This window comes from Schistocerca americana, unplaced genomic scaffold (genome assembly GCF_021461395.2).
Source record: "Schistocerca americana isolate TAMUIC-IGC-003095 unplaced genomic scaffold, iqSchAmer2.1 HiC_scaffold_222, whole genome shotgun sequence".
NCBI lineage: Eukaryota > Metazoa > Arthropoda > Insecta > Orthoptera > Acrididae > Schistocerca > Schistocerca americana.
Window position 1 is genome coordinate 13,164 of NW_025725931.1, and position 17,974 is coordinate 31,137.

Genomic DNA, 17,974 nt, shown 5'->3' on the forward strand with positions numbered 1-17,974 from the left:
AATACGCACTAGAAAGGTTTGAATCCAGCCGCGAGGTAGCAATGGAATGACATTATTCGATTGTGGAGAAGGCAAAATGGCGCAACAAAGTAGAACCAAGTTCAACTTTTTGTGGCGTGACAAAAGTTGCGCTTCTTAAATGGCACCACCGAAAACTAGGGGTTCACACATGCAACTATAAAATAAATGCAATTCGCCATTCGCAGTGGCGATACTTTTGTTGCCTGTGTGAACCCGGCTTAACGGCAGCGTTAGTAGGTGTGACGAATTTTTTTTTTCCCTGTTTCACGTGATGTATTCTCACAGAGTAAAGGATGTGGAAATTCTGGAGTGCCTTTTCGCAGATATTCCTTCAGATCCAGACTCACAGATTGACACTAGCAGTGACAGTGAAAGTGATGTGTTAGCTGAAGACAGTGATCTGGATTTGCGAATGAAAACACCTGTTTTATCTCAAATTATTTCGGAAAATGAGAGTGAGGATCATTTTGACAATGACAGTGATGATAGTTTCAGCACTAATGACGATTTGCCACTGTCTTCCATTGCGAATTTTTCATGGAGAAAGGACCTCAGTGCAATGAACTTTGCCGCCAATTTTTCAGAGGAAGCTGGTGTACAAGGAAAACTTAAAAATGACAGTGAAGGTATGCAACCAGTAGATTTTTTTGTGTCTGTTTTGTGACACTATGTTAGAACACACAGTTTTCCAGTCTAACCTGTAAGCAACACAGAAAGGTGGCAATTTCAGGCCTCTTTCTAAAGCAGTAATAAAAGTATTTTTGTCTATAAATATTCTAATGGGAATCAAGAAACTTTGTTATTATCGTGATTGCTGGTCATCCCATAAGGAACTTCGCGATGAGTACATTTCCTCACTAATGTTGGTAAAAAGGTTCAGCTGGATTTTGACACATATTCACATGAATGACAACGCTGTTATGCCTTCAAGGAAGAGGAGAAATTATGACAAATTATATAAAATCCGTCCACTAATCAATCAGATACTGATAAACTTCAAAGAATTCTATGCACCTACTAAGGAGCAAGCTATAGATGAATGCACAGTGAAGTTCAAAGGACGAATCACATTCAAACAATATATGCCCCAAAAGCCAATCAAGAGCGGATACAAAATCTGGAAAAGTTGATGCCAGAGTGGAAAAATCCTTAGGAGAGAGAGTTGTGAGAGATATGTGTAAAGGCTTGGAAGGAAAGGGATACTACATATACTTTGATAACTTTTTTTTTACCAGTGTCTCACTTTTACAGAAGCTAAAAGATGATGGACTTTTTGCCTGTGGAACAATTAGATCACACAGAAAAGGACTTCCTACGCTAAAAACAGACAAATAGTTGCAAAGAGGAGAGTTTGACTGGTCAGTTTGTTCTGATGGGACTGCCTGCATCCATTGGAAAGACAAATGTGTAGTCATGTTGCTGTCTACAATTGATTCGCCTGTATGTGTTGAAGAAGTCAGGTGTAAAGAAAAGGATGGAAAAATCACAAAGGTACCTTGCCCAAAAATAGTAAAATCATATAATGCAAATATGGGATGTGTCGATAAGGCAGTATGATGAACAGTTTTATGCAATAGACAGGAAATCACGAAGGTAGTGGCTAAGATTATTTGGGTATATAGTTGATATTTCTGTTGGAAATGAATTTATTCTGTTTCGATTATGTAATCCAACAGCGAAGCAAGTGCTAAAAGATTTTCGAAGACATGTTGCCATAGGCGTGGTAGGCAGTAAAGTCTTCAAAGATAGTCCTGGCCATCCCAGTACACCATCAGAACCATCTGCAAAAAAATTCAAAACTCTTGTTCCCCAGGAGAAACGTATGTCAGAAGCAAAACATATGCCAAAACATGGAACATCAAAGCGCTGTGTGCACTGGAGCACAAAGAAAGAACCCCACAGAAGCAGATGGACACACAGTCACTGCCAGGTAGCCTTACGCTTATCTGCAGAAAGGAATTGCTTTTTACTGTATCATCAAAAGTGATGACATTTAGCGGGCAGTGGCTCCATTTGAAACCACCCTGTATATTTTCAGTTTATGTATATTTCATTTAATTTTTACATTTTTCTGTATCACTGTATGAAAATTAATACAATAAAAACAAGGAAAAATCAAAATTAATTTTTTTAATTTTGCCCCTGAAAAGGTTAAGTGGGTCTGCTGTGTACAAAGCATAGAGTAGCGATCTTAGAACGCTACCTTATGGGACTCCTGCCCTGATGCACCTTATGGCTAACATCCTGGCCGGAATGCATATGTGGAATGTTCAATCATTTAGATCACTCTTGAGTAGAAGTAGATGTGACATGGGGACTCTTCTGTCTAATAGTTCTTGAAATAGTCACTCGTGCCACATGCAGTCAAAGGCACAGGATACATCCAGGAATACAGTGCAAAGAATTCCCATTATTCTATGGTCCTGAATGCTTCTTCGACAACTCCGAGGAGTTGATATGTAGGGATGAGGTTTCATCAGAAACCGAATTGTTCTTTCGATAGTAGGTGCTCATCCTCCACATGTTGCAGTAATCTTTTGATATAGAGCCGTTTGAATGTCATGGACATGGTTGAATGCAAGCTTACCAGTTATGCATGCCCTGTCCACCGTGTCGTCGTCTGGCGTAAAGTTCTTGGCAAACACGTTCACCAGTGCATTAGCCTCAGTATCTGGTTCACTGATGAAATTTTTCCCATGTGGATTGGAGGCGTCCGTTGTCCTTTCCTTAGTAAACTCTTGGTCATTTTCCATGTAGTCTGGTCCTCCAGCTGAAGTGAGCAGATTTTATGTGCCCATACTTGACTCCTGTATTCCTGGATGGCTGCTTTAATTTCACATTTGGGTCTGTTGGCTAGGAGTTTGGTAGCTGGGTTCCTGTTGGTTTGCCATTCCCTGAATATGTGGTTCTTTTCATGTATTGTTGCTAGTATGGTAGAGGGCAACTGGTGTAGGCTGTCCTATTGGTGTGTTCTGGGCCTATGTTGGGCTCCTGCAGCTGCTGCCTCTAATGCGTTTAATGTGAGACAGAGGAGTGTGGTTCCTGCTCCTGCTCCTTGTGAATTGGAGATATTTTGCTCAATCTGGATCCGATATGCTTGCCAGTTGATGCCACGAATGTCGAGTTTGGATTTTTCAGGTGGGAATGCGCCGTATAAGTCCATGTCAAATATTAGAGGGTCATGGTACGAAGACATTGCTCTTCTTATGGTTGCTGTCACTGCGTTTTGGGTGCCTTTCAACAGTATGACCTTCCAGTACATCAGATTGTCCTTTGTCGGGGAAGTATGTTGGTTGGTGTGGTCCTACAATTATGGTATCGTTCCTTTCTGCCACTCGCAGGAGTTGCCGGCCACTTGTCTTAATGAGGTGATTGTTCCATCTTGTACGTTGGGTGTTTAGGTCGCCAGCAATAAATAGATTGTCCTGTTGTGACAGCAGCGTATCGAAATCAGCCGGCCAATCAGTGCTCTCGGCACTGGACACTGGCTGGCTAGTTAGTTCCGTGAACAAGATAGTGGCACGACTTCACACCTCTGTGACGAGTGACGAAGCGTCCCCCGACGCACTTCTTACACCCTGTACTACTAATGCTGCTACCTGACGACTGTGAGTGGTTATTGGAAATAAACGTCGAACAGAGATGACAGTCACATGAATTTGACTGAACTGTAATTTTTCTATTGTTCTTCGTTCAGATTACATTTTACACTTGATTTTGCCATCACATACTGGTATGTTTATTTCTTGGTTAAAATAAAAAAAATGTTTGTTTTTTCTTTTAACTCATAGTATACCCTCCATTATGTTCCTATATGTTGACAAAATTTGTAGATTTTGTCATAAAAGCAATCATAATTTGTTAGAGAATAACCATAATTCGTCCCTGGAAAAATCAAAAATTGGCGTGAAAAACTCGGGGAAGATTTTTTGAGAACAGCTGCACACCCGGTCCTTGACAGCAGCATGGCATGCATTAATGTGAATTAGGGGATTCACATTGCAGAGGAAAAATAGTGTCCATTTGTTTTATGATTTTGTAATCAGTACAGAAACATTTTCTGGAATCCAAAATTGTTGATGCTTGTAGTTCATCAACAGGGTGTGTACGGTCTGGGAAAAGCCCGGGAATTTTTTAGATTTCTGGGACTTTTCATTGTTTCAGATTTCAGTTAAATGTTTGTAGGTTTGACGTGTAAGATCTGATACACTGACAAAGAACTTTAGCCCACTACTGCTGAATAATACTGCAGCAATGAAACACAAATCAGAGAATAACACCATAATAAAATTTTAGTTGCATAGAAAATTGGTAATTTACACAATTGACAGACAAGTTTGCCAACACCGAAAAGTGTCAAAGGCTTTAGGTCGAAGATTATGCAGTACGTCCGTAACAACTAACGTGCATTCGACATGCGTGACGTCACAATTGTTTACATTTCTAAAAGATCAGTGGAAAATATTACGAATAGTGGCTTGAGAAGCGTTACTTTCCAAGTAAATTTCCACGCAAGATGACTTATGTTTACGTGTGAGAATGTGCAGTTAATTTCTTAAATCACAGGGCGTTATAACTATCATTCAAAACTAAACACTTTGAGGATCAGCCATTTGAAAAGTTTCGGGCCCAGAAGATAAGTCATTTATGCCACTATTTAAAATTTTTCCGGCACATTTGTATTTGATATAACTTAACGTGTAACACACGCTAAAAAAAGAGCGAGTTTCAAGTTTTCATATTTAATGTTGTTCTTTCATAGATAAATTATGCAATCGGTGGCAAAAAGTATAATTAACCTTCAAAAAAAGTGCAAAATGTGTTACTGAGCAATGTCACAAGTCTCTTCATGCCAGAACACTTCGACTTTTCTATAGTATAGAAAAGACGAAGTGCTCTGGCATGCAAAGCAATACCAGTTAGCTTCTTTTCTACTTTTTTTTGCTGGTGAATTCTGTCTTCGTCTCCAAACAGCTCTAACGTTCGCTACTACTTCTTTCTAACTAATCCTATAAATGGACAACAGAAGGCAGCACCAGTCAAGCGACAGGTAGTGGGACATCCGTACCTTGCTCTCGTACGAAATTAGTCCAGTTTAGAGCGAAAACCTGTGTCAAGCGCAGCTACTATGTTACCCACTCCAAAATTTGCTTTCGGTAAGGACAAGTATGTATTTTACCTCTTAAATTCCTCAATTTTTCTGATTTTATTATTGTTTGTATTTAAATACAAAAGCTTGCGGTTTAATCGTTGTTGAAGATCTTTAATTACTTTCTTTCGTTTAAGAATAATAAGAGTTTTTTTCCGTAAAATACCTTTTCGGATTTTCGTGTTGCTAAATTTTACCTCCGGCCTTTATTTTAAAACTTGAAAGGTATTGTTTGAAATGTATATTTAAACATCTATGGGAGTTAGCAGTTTAAAATAAATAACGCTATCGTGTTCATTTGTTTTAAAAACATTTATTAAAGAAACATTTTAATTATTATTAGACAATACAACAAATAATTTAGAAGTAAGTACCATGTTTAACAACAAATACTGTAATTTAGGAATTGACTTTGGAGACTAGCTCACTTGGAGATGTGTGCGAGAGCATTGATTCGTTCTGTAATAGATTCTCGCTCTATCTGTGCGTTTTGAATGGTCCGCACAAGTTTTGCCTCCTTCTCTTTAAGCTTTCTTATTTCTGCGCCAACAATCTTCCTTTTAGTCAGATGATCCTTTTTCCTGGATGACTTGTCGTTTCGATTTTTGAGTTCTTCAGCATATCGATCTCGTGAGTTTCTTACAGAGTGTATAAGGGACTTTGTTACAGGCACTCCTTGGACTCTGCCGTGTGTCTTGACTGCGTCGTACACCAGTCTTCTGCTCACTACAGATTATTCCCTCATATTCTCGAAGAGGCACTCTTTGTTCACCGAGAATCCTCGCTCCGCAGCTGCTTGACCGTGCGACAAAGTGAGCGCAATTTCCATTGCCTTCTGCAGCTCGTGGCACTTTGCATTCTGGTTCTTGAGACATTTCCTCCAGAACTCATCCAGCCGTTGCCCCTTTTTGTTGAATGTTTCGAATTTTGTTTTGCAGTTCCCTACAACAGAAGCGTATTGCACTTCTGCTTTATCGGCACATCCACTGTCCATCCAATTGATCTCCACCAAAATCTGTGGAATGGAATGTAATCGTTTGGGACCAGCCTCCCTGCACGCTATTGTGGGATCAAAGCAACTTACAGCTTTTGTGAACCTAAAGTGTAGGGGAAATTTCTCCATCAACTTTGACACGAGCTTGATCATTCGTCTTCTGCATTCGTTCTGGAACTTAGCGATTTCAAAGGCTGTGAGAGACCTGCACTTTCTGAACTCATTCTTGATGGTGTACCCAATCTCGACGAGGTTCACACCCAAAAGATTGGATTCCTTGTCCAAATTAACTGACGGCGAGATCTTCGTCGGCTGGATAAACCGTGTCATCGTTGTCTCCATTATCTCTGTCTAAGCAGAGTGGAGGAACGGTGCTAGTGGCCAATGGGATTGGAAATACTTTAGTAAAGGTGTCAAGTCTCCAGCAGGAGTCTTTAAAAAGGCAATTTTCGGACCGAGTAGCTTGTCCTTGAGGTGATCCTTCACTACTCTGTAGCCAGCACATTTTGGTTTGTTTTTTTCTTCCAGCTTTGCAACAAATATTCGCAGAAACGGAAGCATTACTAGAGCTCGCTCAGCAACTTCCACATTCTCCAGCCATCGGATCGCGCAAAACTTTAAGGGAAACAGTTCCGATTTCGTTGTCGAAATATACAGAGCTCTTCTGGCAGGGACTTCCTTAAAAAGATTGTACAAGGCACGTAAAAACTGAATTATCATCAACTGTGTTTCCTGAATTGTGGACTTGAAGGCGCCGTGAGCAAAGTGAAGCCCACACGTTCCAATTTACAATAAAACGGGGTCTACTCCTTAAATTTCTTTCAAAAATTAAGTTCGCTTATGAACGCGAAGTTGACTTTAGAGCCATCCATCGATACTTGTAAAAGTTTTTTCATTGCCTCGCCGGGAATTTTTTTCTTGAAATACTCGAGTAGCTTAGCTGCTGTCGAACTGCCTAGAAAAGCGGAGGCACACTAGATATTTTTTAATGTCCCAATAACGCACTAAAATGTCCATCTGGATTCTTTTGCACACCTTGTTCAAGGATTCGTCAAAACAAACAACAATCCGTGATGCGTTTACGAGGTCAGCTTTAAGTTCAGACTCGAAGAAGGGAGCTAGTCCATATTGCACGATATAACCGATTTTGTCCTTTTCATGCTCTTGGCCACTTCACTGTTGAAGAACATTCAGGGAAAGGTAACACGTCCTTCGCAGAACTACGCAGTGGCTTTGTGTGAAACGATGCACTCCAAACACCACAATATTTCTGGCTTTGTTACTTCGTCCTTTATTATCATCCGATCAATTCCTCTCAGTTTATCCCTGGGTTTTGACATTGCAGTGACATCCTTCCGCGGAGGCGCAACAATTCCAGCGCCAACGCCACTGTTGTTGACCCAGCTGAATCCGCAGATGTGGTAGTGGAAGTAGAGTCTGTCTGCTGGGTTTAAGTGGTCGCCGCCGGTCCGGTGTAGACGTACAAACTTGTTGTGCTTCTCATGGCAGCTGCTTTCGCGACGTGCTACTTGGATTTTGTCATGTGACTTGTAAGAGCCGATCTTCCCATAGTACGGATGTTAATGAGGGTCTCTGGACATAATCCACATTTAGCACTATAAAGGTCTGTGGGTACTTTCACTAACCCGTCCTTGAATGCTGGATCTGAAAGCCAGCCATCTTGAAAGCCAATCGACATGGTGCAGTCGCAGTGGTTGTTGGTGGGCAACCTTTACTGAGAGGAACGATGGATGTAAATAAGGCTGCGCCTCGTTATTACGCATAATGAAATACACTCCTGGAAATGGAAAAAAGAACACATTGACACCGGTGTGTCAGACCCACCATACTTGCTCCGGACACTGCGAGAGGGCTGTACAAGCAATGATCACACGCACGGCACAGCGGACACACCAGGAACCGCGGTGTTGGCCGTCGAATGGCGCTAGCTGCGCAGCATTTGTGCACCGCCGCCGTCAGTGTCAGCCAGTTTGCCGTGGCATACTGAGCTCCATCGCAGTCTTTAACACTGGTAGCATGCCGCGACAGCGTGGACGTGAACCGTATGTGCAGTTGATGGACTTTGAGAGAGGGCGTATAGTGGGCATGCGGGAGGCCGGGTGGACGTACCGCTGAATTGCTCAACACGTGGGGCGTGAGGTCTCCACAGTACATCGATGTTGTCGTCAGTGGTCGGCGGAAGGTGCACGTGCCCGTCGACCTGGGACCGGACCGCAGCGACGCACGGATGCACGCCAAGACCGTAGGATCCTACGCAGTGCCGTAGGGGACCGCACCCCCACTTCCCAGCAAATTAGGGACACTGTTGCTCCTGGGGTATCGGCGAGGACCATTCGCAACCGTCTCCAAGAAGCTGGGCTACGGTCCCGCACACCGTTAGGCCGTCTTCCGCTCACGCCCCAACATCGTGCAGCCCGCCTCCAGTGGTGTCGCGACAGGCGTGAATGGAGGGACGAATGGAGACGTGTCGTCTTCAGCGATGAGAGTTGCTTCTGCCTTGGTGCCAATGATGGTCGTATGCGTGTTTGGCGCCGTGCAGGTGAGCGCCACAATCAGGACTGCATACGACCGAGGCACACAGGGCCAACACCCGGCATCATGGTGTGGGGAGCGATCTCCTACACTGGCCGTACACCACTGGTGATCGTCGAGGGGACACTGAATAGTGCACGGTACATCCAAACCGTCATCGAACCCATCGTTCTACCATTCCTAGACCGGCAAGGGAACTTGCTGTTCCAACAGGACAATGCACGTCCGCATGTATCCCGCGCCACCCAACGTGCTCTAGAAGGTGTAAGTCAACTACCCTGGCCAGCAAGATCTCCGGATCTGTCCCCCATTGAGCATGTTTGGGACTGGATGAAGCGTCGTCTCACGCGGTCTGCACGTCCAGCACGAACGCTGGTCCAACTGAGGCGCCAGGTGGAAATGGCATGGCAAGCCGTTCCACAGGACTACATCCAGCATCTCTACGATCGTCTCCATGGGAGAATAGGAGCCTGCATTGCTGCGAAAGGTGGATATACACTGTACTAGTGCCGACATTGTGCATGCTCTGTTGCCTGTGTCTATGTGCCTGTGGGTCTGTCAGTCTGATCATGTGATGTATCTGACCCCAGGAATGTGTCAATAAAGTTTCCCCTTCCTGGGACAATGAATTCACGGTGTTCTTATTTCAATTTCCAGGAGTGTATGACACAATGAATGTTACCTACCTTGTCAGCTTATAAAACTTTGCTCCGCACGTGCGCAGAACTGAATTCAACAGGTGAGCCGAGCACACTGACTATTGACAGACTGTGTAATTTGAAAAGCGAGCGAGGCACGTTTGACAACACTGTCTCTGCCAAGCAACAATCAGCGTTAATTCAAAATGGTTCAAATGGCTCTGAGCACTATGGGACTCAACTGCTGAGATCATTAGTCCCCTAGAACTTAGAACTAGTAAAACCTAACTAACCTAAGGACATCACAAGCATCCATGCCCGAGGCAGGATTCGAACCTGCGACCGTAGCGGTCTTGTGGTTTCAGACTGCAGCGCCTTTAACCGCACGGCCACTTCGGCCGGCCAGCGTTAATTATGATAGTATTAGTAGAGTTGCGTTTGTCGACCCCGTAAGAAACTATTAATGACGACTTATCAACCAATCTTACTTCAGTAATCTGTTGCAAGTGTGTAGCTAATTTTACATGTACAGTACAGCACCTCCATTATAAAGGCGAAAGACGCTAAGGCTACCGTGCTCATCGACCAAAGTTCTGAAGGCTTCGCCACCTTAGCGTTCTACTTTTTTCCTTACCATGAGGCTTCTTCTCCCCCCCCCCCTCTCTCTCTCTCTCTCTCTCTCTCTCTCTCTCTCTCGGCTGCTATTGGTTGCTTGCTCTCGTCTCCCATCCACGATTTCTAAGTTATGAAGTCTGCCGGTTACGAACGACTTGGCCTCCCAGTTACTTTACAGCTGAGGCGCTCTACTCTGTGTGGAATTTCCGAAGTGCTTTAGGACTTGGTAGACCTTCTGTTGTACATATACCGATTTTAATTTAAAGCCTAGATTCTGTACCAGCGTACATGTTGATTTATTTGTAGGGGAATGATTTACCCACTTAATTTAGAAATATGGTTTTACTTGACATCCAGTATACGGATAATGTCGCTTTTTATGTATCCCTCCGTACCTAGAAACGTAATAAACAGCTGTTCAGCTGTTATGGTTGTCTTCACGTTATGTTTTCTTGCTGCTGTTTGACGTACTTGCAAGCCCCCTCTCCACATTTTTCTGCTAAGCAAGTCCGCAGCAAAGGAAACACTCTGGATGATAATTCAGTTTGTACATGCCTTGTAAAAGCTATTTAAGGATTTCCATTCCACAGTAGCTCTGTGTATTTGGACCACGGAATCGGAACGGTTGCACTTGAAGTTTTGCGTGGTCCGATGGGTGAAGAACTTCGATGTTGCAGAGTGCGCTCTAGTAACTGCTTCTGTATCTGCGAATGTTTGTTGCAAAGATAGAGCACAAAAACAACCCGGAACGTGCTAGCTACACGGTAGTCTATGATCATCTGAATATGCTACTCGGTTCAATGAAGTATTTCGAGACTCTTGCTCCAGACTTTTCTTTTTTAATTATTGACCAACTTACGTAATGTTTTTGTTTACCACTTATCTGCCAGCTAGTATATTCCTGTAATACTGTCTCGACGTTTTTTGTCTCTTTATATATATCAAGTTATATTTTTTGGCATTGGATGTACAAACGGCAATTGTTTTATTTGTATTTAATCACGGTAACAGCGGCTGTATTATGGCGTTTCACGGTATTGGGATTTTGAGCAGGCATGTAACGACGTTAGCTGCTGAAAGCGATGGTTCGTCTTTCGTGTGATCGATTGCTGGCTTGGTCACCTCACCTCACCATCTCAGCTCGCAGCGATGTCTCTTCCCACTTCATCCAGTCACTGCATCGCTTTGCATTGACCAGCTGACGCCGTGGTGACTGCTCCTGTTCTGTCCCATCCTTCATTGCCACGCCAGTCCCAGTCAGGCAGAACGCAGAATGCTCGCAAAGATCCCTAGACCTTGCTGTGAGTGCTCGCAGCCATGCGTCAGTGGGTGTTTAAATGTTGTACAGTACATTCGGAGTTTCGAAAAAAAAACAATGTAAAAGTTGTTGCATCACTCTTCGAGAAAACATGACACCGACTACAGCTAAGTATAAACATCATTTTGTAAAGGTTTTCCTACATCGCTGCAGCCATGATCACGAAATAAAAACTAAATCAGTTGTGTTATTGGAAAACGGCTTATGGAAAGGTTAGGGGTTTTATACTTCCGAGCACTTTAGGAATTGAAATCTAGCAAAGAACAACGCGTTTTGCAAAGATCTTTGATTCACATCGGCATCTGAACTGAATGTTTACGTAATACGAAAATATATGTCTGAAATACATCAAATACAGCAGTTTAGTTTCCGAAGCATTCTTAGGTTCCTGCCTAACCATGCCCTCCGAGAAAAAAAACAGCAAAACATTGTTAATACCCAATATTATATGTGAAAGTTCACCTTTTCGTGAAGATATAGTGTACTCGCATTACTTTAACCCATTAACCTTTCGTCTTTGTATGGTCGCGCTACTTAACAATGATGCTGCTAGTGGTTGATTACATAACATGTCTTATGCTCTGAATGAGGCCCACGAGAGACAGGCCACGGCGCGTACGCCACGGAGAGCCGCCCGAGCTCAGCCGTTCCCTTAACTCGCGTGTCTACATCTGTTAACTCGCAACTGGGTGCGTGTATACCATCGAGAATTGCATCTTGTACTGGAATCCGTTATTATGAAGTCTTACTGATTACTGTTCGTACAACAAAATTTAAAATCAGTTCTCGATGGAAATGGTATAATCGCTCGTTTACGGCATTTAGTCTCTTCTTCGTAACAGTTCTCCTTTCATAGAAGATGTGGTGCCTTACGCAACTGATAATCATTTTTGCATGATTTTAATTGCCAAATTATAGCCTGTTAGTAGGCCTACGGTCTTCCTATCATTGCAGGACTAATAATAGTGGATTCCAATAGACGATGCAATTCTCGTTCGTACACACACGTCTAGTTACGAGTTAACCGGTGTAGAAACGCACTTTACTGAGTTGAGCGAGCTCGGCCTACCTTCGGAACGTACGCGCCGCGGCCTGTCTTTCTCGTAGGCCTCATGCTCTGAATAACTGCCGTCATTCGCTAGCGAGATCACGTGACATGAGCTATGACTGGCTGACAAAAGTGCATCGCTCAACGCAATCTCTATTTTAGAGCTTCGGAAGCTACCGTGCTGTAATATGTGGAATTTGTGTATATACGTTCGCAATACGAAAACAAACTCTGTGCATATTGTCTCGCATCAAACATCTTACCAAATGCATTGTTTTTCCTGGATTTCGTTTCCTAAAGTGCTGGGACGTCCTCCGCCGGTATAAGACCTTCACGATTCAAAGGACTGATAGGTTTTACAGCTCCGAGGGAAAGTACACTGTTGCTTAACACGTATGTATTTTCATCTGCTTTATACGTAATTTCATCCGGGAGAAATTGTGTTTTTAACCGGGAAATCCGGATTTTTTTCTTGTCCACGTAGAGACCCTGATCAGAAACAGTAAATTTCAACCACGCCAAATTTTAAAGCTCTATGTAATTTTCACAATAAGTTTGTCCTTAAGCTCATCTATAAATTGTCGGATATCTCCCAAAATAGTCAGTCTGTGGTATGATGGTAAGCAAATAACATCAAATTTGGACGCACTTTCATTCTTTGACTCTCGCCACAGTTACATATGGTACATTCTGCACGCAACAGTACCCACACCTCAAAACGGGAAACTCACTAACTTTAATGTTTTATTACTTTTAATTGTATTTTGTATTTGAAATTAATGAATATTCTGCCTGGACTGTGTTATGATCACCAAACGTGAATGTCGTCGAACTGAGCGAGTTTTGGTCATTGTATTGTCTAATTATGGACTAACTTAAATGAACTTCCGCAGTGTAATCATATCTGATGTATTACTAAGGGACTGCTAAATGTGAACTGCGTTGTTTTGTTTATATCAATATGAAATGTAATTGTGGGTGCTGACGGCATTGTATGGCAATAGCATGACCTGGATATTTCCACACACTGCACATCCTCGGTCATGGAGGTGGGTTCATTATAAATAATCATGCAGAAATGAAACTATTTTGAGTATTCAGAAACACTTGGTATAAACTATGGTATATTATGCGATTTTGAAAAAAATTGTTCAAAAAGCGATAATTATAGAAATATGAAAATGTAATGTTTTGCTTTGTTTCGCGCAGTTAGTTTTATCAGAAAACGCGTAAGTGGCAACGTCATGAATTTAGAGGCTTTTCCGACATCTGCTGATCGGAACCAGCATGGCAGGGTATTTAAAACATTATACAGATGTTTTCGTTATACTCTTAATGAATTTCTGGATTTCACATCCTCTGCCAGCTGAAACTGATGTGAGGCAAGAGATTTATTGTTACTCCAAGGTTCGATGATACTACCTGGAAGCCTTTCCACATCATTATTAGTGACTGATAGGCATAAGATAAATAATATACAGAAATATGATGCGCTACTGCTCGCAGAAGCTGAGCAGAAGGTGGATCAGGCGCTTGTCAGACAAGAATATGGATGTATTGTCTTCTTGCATGATGAAAATGAAATATATAGTACACAGAATATGATTGGTAACACTGTCTATGGTCTGTAGAAAGTGCCACAGTGCAAAAAATATATACTGACGTGAAGTACTGGAAGTTCAAACTATTCAATCAAAATTGTCTTCGGCTCCATTACTTCAAAAGTGGTAATGGTAGGGCCCCTCTCATACACTCGTGAGTATGTGTGATAGTGCATGCATATCAACGATTTGTGCATGTTATTGATTTTTATACTGTATTCAAAACAATAAGAAACGTCCAACAATTTGATCTGAAGTCAACAGTGAATGATTTGCAGACTGCGCCATTGGCTTTGTTCGTGCACAGCTGCAACTTTCGTAGCACATACGTAAAGCACAAAAAGCTATAAATTTAAGTTGAGTAACGCTAAAATAGTGCTGATTATACCACAATCCATGAAACAGAAAAAATTTACTTTGTGCAAAAGTTAGCTATCACATTTGACCCTGTCATACCCCCAAATTATTTCCGATTTGGTATCACTTACCTTATGCATGCACTTGCATCTGTACTACCTCTCACATGCACACATTAGGTTTGGATACGTCAACACTCATTAAAAGATATAGGGTTTATAATTTTTTTTTCTTCAGGATTTTGTAAAGTTCTGACGAATCATAGGGTGGTGCATAGGCCGAATGAAGGTCCAGTCACACATTTCCAGTTCTTGTCAGGACCGAGTGTCAGACGGTGGTGGCCATGCTCTAGCCCATTTCTCCAGGAACCCCACATAACTGAGGCTCATCTGCATTTCTGTTGTTCCTTGCAGTGACCTGTAAGGCACTAGCTTTAGAGAAAGAAAAAAGGCAAAAACGAAGTATGTGGATCCACAGTGCCTGGAAACCTAGACCAATATGAGGAGAGTTTTGAATATTTCTTCATCTCATGGATAATGAGAGGAGGTTTCATTAATATTTTAAGACGACACATCACACCTTCTGTTAACTTTTAAATAAACTAGAACCAACATTGAGAAAAAATGACACTTTTTGGAGACTATCAATTTCACCTTAAGACCAGCTGGCAATGTTTTTGAAGGTAGGTTCAAAAAAGAGTATATAGATGGTAAACAAAAAGTTTTAAGGACAGCATTTCTGTTTTATTCTTTGTCACAGGTGGAACAGATGATCCTGATGAGGATGCTGGTGAGATTTGAGGATAATGGCTCTGATTATTTATAAAGGAATTGTGTGAATCTCTTAGCTGATGCATAAACTGCTGAGTAGAGTTGAATGACTTGCTTTCCCCAGATGTAGTGTACGGTGTTCAACAGACCTTGGTGAAGAATTAGAGGATAACGGAGAAACTGATGGACTGGCTCGTTATTCACGAGTTGCTTTAGTTCGAAGTGTTGTATAACTGGAAAAAATCGTACTTGCAGTTTCGGTAAATTGCAGTGAATACCACAAATTTAGGACTGGTGCTATACTGGCCAAAAAAAGCATTAATCGGTTTTTGTACTTCCCTTTCCATTAGCTATCTGTTAAGTTGTTTTTCAGCGTTTTTCGCCCTAACATGTAAACCATGAGCTGGCTTGATGCAAATTCTTGTGGTTGAACTTCACTCTGAAGTTATCGTTTCAATTGTGGTTTCATCAACGTGTTCTTCTTATTTAAGGTGACAGAAAAATCAGCTGAGGACTCCTAGGAATGCTGATCACTTTGTATCAAATTTTGTCAGTATCCTAAGTTTTAATCATTGGTTCTTCATCTTCGTTGTCTTGTTGTGTACGTTGTTCCTATTTTTCAACAATAGACTGTTCCTCTTGGGCATCTGTATTACATTCGTGTTCATGCACATTATTGTTTTGCATGTAAGAAACATTGGACATAGTTTCTTGTTCTACCATGTAGGGCATGCAATGTCTTCTGTAGTTGGGTACGAGCAGATGCCAACTTTTTTTTGCATTCCACTATTCCACCTTACCAAAAAAAATTAAATTGCTTATCTTATTTCAAAAGATTTACAATACTGCAAATATTTTACAGATTAAAAACTTTTTCTAGTTCCTTGCTACAAGAGATTCCTTTGAACTGTCCTCCAGCTACAGGTTCGTAAAATCCACAGTGGAGCAAACGTCCATTACATGTCTAGAACAGTAATTGATGATTTGTTGGACGAGATGGTGCCTGTGCCAAATGAAGAATAAATGGGATGCTATAGGTAACGTGTTATGGAAAAATGGCAGTTTCCAAACTGAAATGGAGTTTCTGATGGAGAGCATATAAAAATACAGGCTCCAGGCAATCCAGGAAGCCTCTACTGGAATTACAACAAAAAAAAGTCCATTGTGGTTCTTGCTCTGTTTGTTCTGTGTATTAGTTGTATTGCAACGGTCCCACCAGGGAGCTCATGGCTCTTTGAGTTCATGTGTGCCACACAAGTAGCCCCAAGCTATTGCAGTCCCTTCTTCCTTCCCAGGCTGCATTTACTCCATTGTGCCCCTGCCACCCTATCCTGGCTCCTTCCCCACCGTCCACTGCTTCCCCCCTCTAGGTGTTTTTGTTTATGTTGACCTGGCTATCCATCTGGTTCCCTGCAATTTTGTTCCTGTTGGATGCTCTTTCATCCTTTTTGGCATTTTGACCTACACTTCTAAATTTTTTGTCTGTAATGTGAGCCATTTGGGGAAGGACTCCCTCCCTAGCTTCTGTGTTGTGGATTCCTCTTCCCCCTCCCTTTCCCTCTTCTTTCCCCCCCAGTAGCCCCCCTCCACCCCACTAGGTCACCAGCACGTGTAGCCAGTCGGTGTGGTGGGGCTGTTATGTACCCATCTGGCTGGGCCCCCTGCCAACAGAGGGATCACACTGCTGATACCTGAGCTATTCCTTCCCCTTGTGTGCCAAGTAGGGGTTGCTTGTCATCCTGGAGCATCGGAACTCCCGGCAATGGCCGCCGTGTCAAATGGTTGTTGCTGTGGCTGGGTGCCACCTATGGGGAGAGCCCCTGATTGGAGTAGGTGGTATCAATGTGGATGCTTCGCATATAAAACATATCAGATCTGGATGTTCTTCTATGGTCGTCTACTCTGTTGGTAATGCATCATTTAATGCTGCTTCTTATGACTGTATGGCCTTCCCTTCCCTGGCTACACCCATGGGAGGCGCCACACTCGTCATGGGATGAAACACTTTCTCCGCTACCTGGTTATCCTAGAATAGATGGGGACAGATTTACCGCCACAAAGCCACTGTTTTTTGTGGAGGTATTGAGGGCATGTTTGGCTAAGTACAGGGTGGTCCAAAAGTCTGGAAACACCCTCATAAAATTCAAATGGAGTACCAAACAAGGAAACAGAGTCCCTACACACAAGGAACAGGAAGGGGGAAACTTTATAGGCTATGCCACCAACATGGCGGCCATCTTGAAAGCCGCCATCTTGGATTCAACTCCAAAATTTCAAATGGGAATGTGGTCATGTGACGTATCAGACAGATAGAGAATTTCACCAGAAAAACAGTGCCGTTATTATTTTAAACATAGATTTATTCATTCTCAGGTTATAGCAAGTTGCATGCGGCAGCGGTGGGACGCTCGGCAGCATGTGTGTTATGTGCCGAAGAGACATTACGCTGATGTTACACAGCTCCGAGAGACCACCAACAGTCATAGGAATGGCTCGATATGTTGTCCATCATATTGGAATGTTAATGCTATCCTCCGAACCCAGTCCTGATGAACTTTGACCAACACATCTGGCTGAATTTAACCACACGCCTCAACAATGCGCTCTTTTAGATGATGCAAATTCCGTATTTTCACAGAATAAACCAGTGCTTTGACATTACCCAAAAGATAAAATTCCAAAGGAGTCAAATCTGGTGAACGTGGTGGCCACTCCACAGCAACTCTATGACCAATCCACTTTTGAGGGAACTGTACATCCAGGTATGCTCGCACATTGTGCCCATAATGTTGTGGGGCTCCATCATGCTGGAAGAATTCCAGAAATGTCCTCCGTTAACAACGAGGGAAACACTTCATCCAATAACCTCAGATAACTGTTGGCTGTTAAGGTACCGTCAATAAAAAAAGG